This window comes from Solanum verrucosum, unplaced genomic scaffold (genome assembly GCF_900185275.1).
Source record: "Solanum verrucosum unplaced genomic scaffold, falcon-dt-bn FXZP01000281.1, whole genome shotgun sequence".
NCBI classification, from domain to species: domain Eukaryota; kingdom Viridiplantae; phylum Streptophyta; class Magnoliopsida; order Solanales; family Solanaceae; genus Solanum; species Solanum verrucosum.
The window spans coordinates 113,407-119,986 of NW_026020554.1; the positions used below are offsets into that span (position 1 = coordinate 113,407).

A 6,580-nucleotide genomic window follows, 5' to 3' on the forward strand; every position below is an offset into this window, starting at 1 on the left:
GTATTTGGTAGACATTTTTTAACGTAAAAATGAATAAGTTTATATATATATATATATATATATTTTTATGACAGAAATAGAATAAAGAAATAAATAAAATGTTATGTCTTAGGAAAAATGTTTTGAAGACTACAAAAGATATTATGGATAAATGGTAAAAGATTTAATCAAATCAGTATTTTTATGAGACGTAAAATGATAGGCTGAGGTGATTGACTTATAATTTTTGGTTGATTTTAGTTTAATTTACAAGTACTTGTATGATGATGAGCATTGTTTTGTGTTTATGTTAAATTGAGTTATGATTTTGATGGTTAACAAACAAACATGAATAACCTATTTATTTTGATGGAAGGAAACAAATTCCTTGAAAACTTGAAAAAAAAAAACATATAGTAATTTCTTTTGAATCAAATCCCACCAGCCAAGTAAGTACCAACTTCAATTATTCTCTTATGATATTATTCACATGATGTCACATGGAAAATTTTAGTACAAAAGGCTTCAAAATCTCAATAATTTAACAAGGGAGGAAATGCAACATGACTCAAGCATGATGGAATATAAACTTCATTATTATAGCAAGAATAATGACCCCATCTATTCCCATCCAAAATTACAAAAACAATTAATTAAGGATGATAAAATTAGTCGATGAAAACATGATCTTGCAACCATTGTCAACCTTTAAAATGGGAGGTCTTGAACTTTTTATCCCTGCTTGATTCGTAGATAGACTTTCAATGTTAAAAGTCAAAATGTTGGGCCAAATTTTATTAAAATTGAAGGTTTGCTCATGGGAAAGTGGGGGCGAAAATTCAAGACGCCACACACTTCCAACGCCATTCTTGTAATTAATCACCCGATACTGCAATCAACCCGCTCATTTGACACCTATATGACCAACCATACAAGTGAATCAATTATAAGTTGGTGGAACAAAAATTAAAGCGAACAAAAAATAAAAAATAATGTTGCTGCCCAGGATCGAACTGGGGACCTTTAGTGTGTAAGACTAACGTGATAACCACTACACCACAGCAACTTCATGTTAAACTAAACTCTAGTAATTAATTTTATCACTCACTCCCAAGTGGGCTCTACCCACGTAAATCTAGGCTCCATTGTAGGTACTAGACATGGGATAGAGAAATAATAATAAAAATAATAGTTTTAGAGTCGCTAAAAATGATGATAAATCTTATCGATAAAATAGGTCCTATAGATAGTACATTTCTCATATACATCTTTGTTTGATGGTGCAGGCTTAGAGATATTGAGTACGTTCTATATAGGTATCATAAATCTTCGGATGACATTGGATCTATATATTTTCGAATATAATGTTTTTTTGTGCCAGACCTACAAAATTTTCAGCTCATCATCGATCGTATAGAGCTTTAAACTCATAATTTGATAAACTCAAGATTTGGAGCTCGTTAACTTTGAGACGAATTTGAATGGACTAAAATGAATCGAATCATTTTTATTTTTACAAAAAATAATTCATGCTCGATGTGATGAGATGTTCATTCCATGTGAAAAAGATTATTTTAAAAGACTAACTAGTTATTACTATTGTTAACTAATGGATCTTTATAAAATTATGAAAAACAACGTCATGATATTTCAGATAAGATTATATAAGAATTTGAGAAATATACTATAAATGATTGATTTATAGTAAGTATTGTTCTATAAGCTGAAAGGGAATCATAGAGATTTGGTTACTTTAACTAACAGCCTGTAACATATACTCTATGCGATCTAATTTACGTGATATCGTTCGAATTTCAAGAATTAAAAGAGTTTTTCTATAATTGCATTTTATTCAATTCTCGAATATGTCAATTAATTTTATTTTAATTTTTTTTTATCAAACTTACGATCAATTTTTTAACTCTCAAAATTCAAATAGTATCAGAACGAAAGTATATCATTACCCATTATCACAGAAAATCTTGAGATTTTTTCAAGCCTGTACTTTAATACGTGTAAAGAAAAGTTTGCATTTGGTTGCTAATTGTTTTGTTAAGTAGGGTCGATGTATTAAGAATTATTTGTATATTTAACTTTATTCATAACTAAACCAAAAATCCCAACTATATGGAATCGATGAGATTAAAAAGTACCACAATAATCTAATAAACATTGTAATATTTAGCTGTACCACTTAATTAATTAAACTATACATCATCGCTTCCAATATATTTACTAACTTCCTGTACGTGTACTGCGTACATTAGTCCTATTTTAAAAAAATATAATATGAAAACTTTAATTTTAAAATTTTTTATAGCAAACATAAAAATTATATTTCTATATTATAGCTATAGTTTGCATAATTGCGTTCCATAGCATATTTTATGTTTGCTATGGAGCTTTTGATTTGTATAATTCGCTACAAACATCCAATTTTATACAAATTGTTCAGTTTTGTATAAATTAATTTATACATTGTAATTTGTATAATTATAAGTGTATATGACGAAAATATATGTATTTGTATTTTTATAAACACCTTTCTCTTGGTTTATACAAACACAAACACATTTTATACTGAAATGTATAAAATGGCTAATTGTATACCGAATCAAATGGCAAAAAAAAGGAATGTTTGCTGCAAATTACAATTAAAATAAACTATGGCTATAGGATTTAATTTGAATTAATAATTTGCTATTTCATACAATTTTCCCTATAATAATTCCTGAGAAGGTTTAAGTAAGTATATCCTTCGATAATCAAATTTATATATATAATATAATATATATATATATATATATATATATATATATATATATATATATATATATATATATTTGTATACACTATAAATATAGATATGTTTTATAAAATAGATAATGCAAAACTATTAGGTTATAATTTTTCCTTCACATTTATTATATATATGACTTTCTATATGAGTTTGTCCAAGAAGCTGATAATTTATAAGAACAAAATATGCTATATTTGAGAACACGTTCGGATATTTTTATAAAATTTGAATCAAAAGTATCGATCTAATAGAAACACTTTATTATGTGTTTAGGTGCTCAATTGAAACAATACTTAATTCTAGTTTTTACGTTTAATTACAGACAAATTCAAAGGGCTATCGATATAGCACTCCCTCTATCATATTATTGGTTATTAATGTTGTTACACGTCGTGCAATTAAAGAAAAAGAACATAATAACGTGTCAATGATTGAATATGGTAAAAGTTAGACATGTTTTTGCCTAAAATAATTATGAAGTGAGTGTGTGATTGGTGATACGTTTGTTGGATAGATAAGGAACGCACGAGGCATGTTTTTGCCCTCAACCATAATATATAATTCTTAGACTTGAAGGTTGATGCCACAACCCCACCTACCATTGGCGGAATAAGAAATTTAACGAAGAATATGCATATTAATAATAATTAACATTTAATTTTTACATATCATATAATTTTTCAATAAAGAATGTGTATAGAATCACTCTTTGATCGTTTAAGGTGCCTCCGCTCATGGCACTTGCTATCTTTTCTTGCTATAATTATCACTCTTCATAGCTAGGTGGGAAAATAAGGATAAAACACCTTTGATGATTCACATTTGTTACTCTTCTGCTATGATACATTTTAGATTTTCATTTTATGAATATTCTTGTCGCGTGACCATGATCCTCCTGCCTTAAAGGTAAGTTTATCTCTTCTCTAGCTTAAGGTATGAGGATCATAGTCACTCGAGGTTGGATAAGTATACTAATTAATACAAGGTGCACAAACAATTTTTTTGCGCATGTCTCTATTATTTTCAAATCATAAATCTGTGTCTGATTTAAGCAAATAAATAATGGGATTACAAAATTTTTTTAGGATTTCCCTACATATGCGAGCCAATGATGAGGAACAATTGTATATATGCCGAGTTCCATTTACTAATTACTAGTAAAAATAGTACTATATAATATATGATGAGGAAATATATATAGTTTTTTAAAAAAATTCTTATTTAGCGTCCAATATTTATATTCAGATCACGTCTAATTTTGATTTATGTTGCAGCCATAAGATAAATTAAAGGAGGAAATAGTACTCTCCATTATATATTTTTTGTTTTCATATAGAAAACTCAAACTCAATACCTCTAATTAATGACGCAAGATTACTATCTATTTCACTTTAACATTGGAGGTAAGAAGATAGAGTCATCCATTGGTTATTAATGGAGTACATAATCGCCCCTTAAAATTGTCAGAACATTTCATTTAGATACTCGAACTTATAATCCTTTAATTTGTTTCAGCTAAACATCTCGACTCCTAATAAAACGTTTCTATTTGACAGTTTCAACTAAAAGAATTGAATCATTTTTGTATATTCTTATCCGTCTATATTAAATAATTAAATTAACCACATAAAATATATTACGATAATTTATTTTTGTACGACTTTAACAAAGATGAGTTGTCCAAGACCCCAAAAGTGATGAAAAACAAAATGCGTATATATAACAGGCTAATAGAGGTGTCAATCACATGAGCATAAAGTTCTCCCCTAAAGAGATGCCTAAAGTGAAAGATAGAACGTGAAAATTAAATGGCAATAATATATATAATATAGATCCAATAATAATATTCTAAAGTCAAACTAAATAACACTTTTGAGGACTTCATAAAATCATGTTATATATTATTACATACAAATATTTCAAGGGTTAATTCTCTCAATTGATTTTTATTTTATTTTAAAGGCTCAAATCTAAAATCGTTGGTTAAAAATGGAGGGATACCAATTACACTGTCATTACATAGGTCGATTGAAAGAAACTTTTCATTACTATTAGACAACAAGAATGTTCAATTCTTGATTACTTATTTAAGGTTAAAAAAGAAGAAGAAGAAGGGATCCTAATCATTCCGTCATTACACTGGTCGATTTGAAAGAAACTTTTTATTATCGTTAGACAAAGACTACATTCAATTCTTGATTGTTTATTTAAGGTAGGGAGCGCTATCCCCTGAATGGAGCCTTATCCGACACAAATCTGAATTAGTCGGACTTCAATATGGATGGACTTGTGAGAAATAAAATAAAAAAGATAAAAAAGCAAAACAAAAATGGAAGAAAATAGTTGATCTTGTTTAAAGTATAAAAATCAAACATGTACTCAAAGGAACATTACAAAGAAAAAATGGATCCAAATATTGAAAAATAAAAGATTCTTACGTTCTTTTTTTTTGTTTTTTTAGATGAAACCAAAGAATGGAAATTATAAATAGTACACTTGAGGAAAATCCCAAAACCCAATAAACAAACAAAAATAAGTAAAATAACGGTAGAATTCTCTATTCTTTTCGTCAAATGACCTATATGCCCCTAAGCACTTACCGTTAAGCAAGTATTTTAATACAACCATATTTGGTATGAAATAAAAAATTATGTGTATAATGTTAATCTCCATATAACTAATACTAGTATAATTTATTTTTTTATATGTAGAGCTTGATAGTATAAGAAATTATTGGGCTAAAATGGTCTAAGAAATATCGTGAAATATTATCTGATTTGAGTCAAATCTACATAGTTTTTTCTAAAAGGTCTTACAGGCGCGGCTCACACTTTAAAAGTATCCAACACCTTATAATTAACTCATTGTTCTTTCCAACTATCAATGTGAGACTTATTCGTACACTAGCAATCTCCCTTTCTAACTAAGTTCCACAATCATTCAATTTACGGTCATCGAAAATGCAAAGACGATGTATATATCATCTTCAAAGCTATGAGTACATGTCGTAAACCAACTGATTATAGACGGACAAAGACACTAAGCCAGATTAGTACTCCCTCGATCTGGTCCATAATAAGTAATTGAATTTCATAATTCAAAATAAGTGATTTTTTCAAAGTTCAAAAGAATTCTTTTGTTTTTTTTTCTTCATATTTACCGTTCATTTATATGGGTTTCTTAACTACTTTACATTTTCTAGACATATAATTCAGTACTCACATTGGAACCTGACAAAATCTAGATTCGCACCAAAAAGTCTCACATTAAGGTCGGGTTAATTAAAACGCACCCTAACAATGCCAATTTCATACCTAAAAAAACTCAAACCCAAAATTTCTAATTAAAAATAAAAGAAATACTTACAACTCTATCGGTACTATATATTATAACTGAAAACTCTATTATTTATTGAATACATAATTAATGTAGTAAAATATGTATAACTAAACCAACAAACAAAGTGACCCCTCAACTGACAAGAACTATACTTAGCTTGCTGTTCTAACGCCTTAACTGTCGCTGGCCCCCATTTATTTTATTTTTATTATAATATAAAGTTCGTAGTGGTACCATCATAAATTAAAAAAAAAAAAAATCTAAAATATAAGGTCACATGGACCCTAAAATTTCCACTTACCTTTATAATATTCTTCACCTTATAAAAATAAGACTATATAATTCTCTTCTTAGTTCTAACTTGTTAACACTCTCATCTCTTCTTCAATTCTTACAATCTTACTTCCTCGGTTTCTCCGCGAAAACGCAGAGAGAAACCGAGGACTATATTAACACAACGTT

General features: G+C 28.2%; 1 non-coding gene across 1 annotated transcript; it reads right to left on the bottom strand.

The window, feature by feature from the left end:
• Positions 1-972: 972 nt before the first annotated feature.
• On the bottom strand, positions 973-1,045 carry TRNAV-UAC (transfer RNA valine (anticodon UAC)). Its single transcript has one exon. It is a non-coding gene; the product is annotated as a tRNA-Val (tRNA).
• Between the last annotated feature and the right edge of the window lie 5,535 nt (positions 1,046-6,580).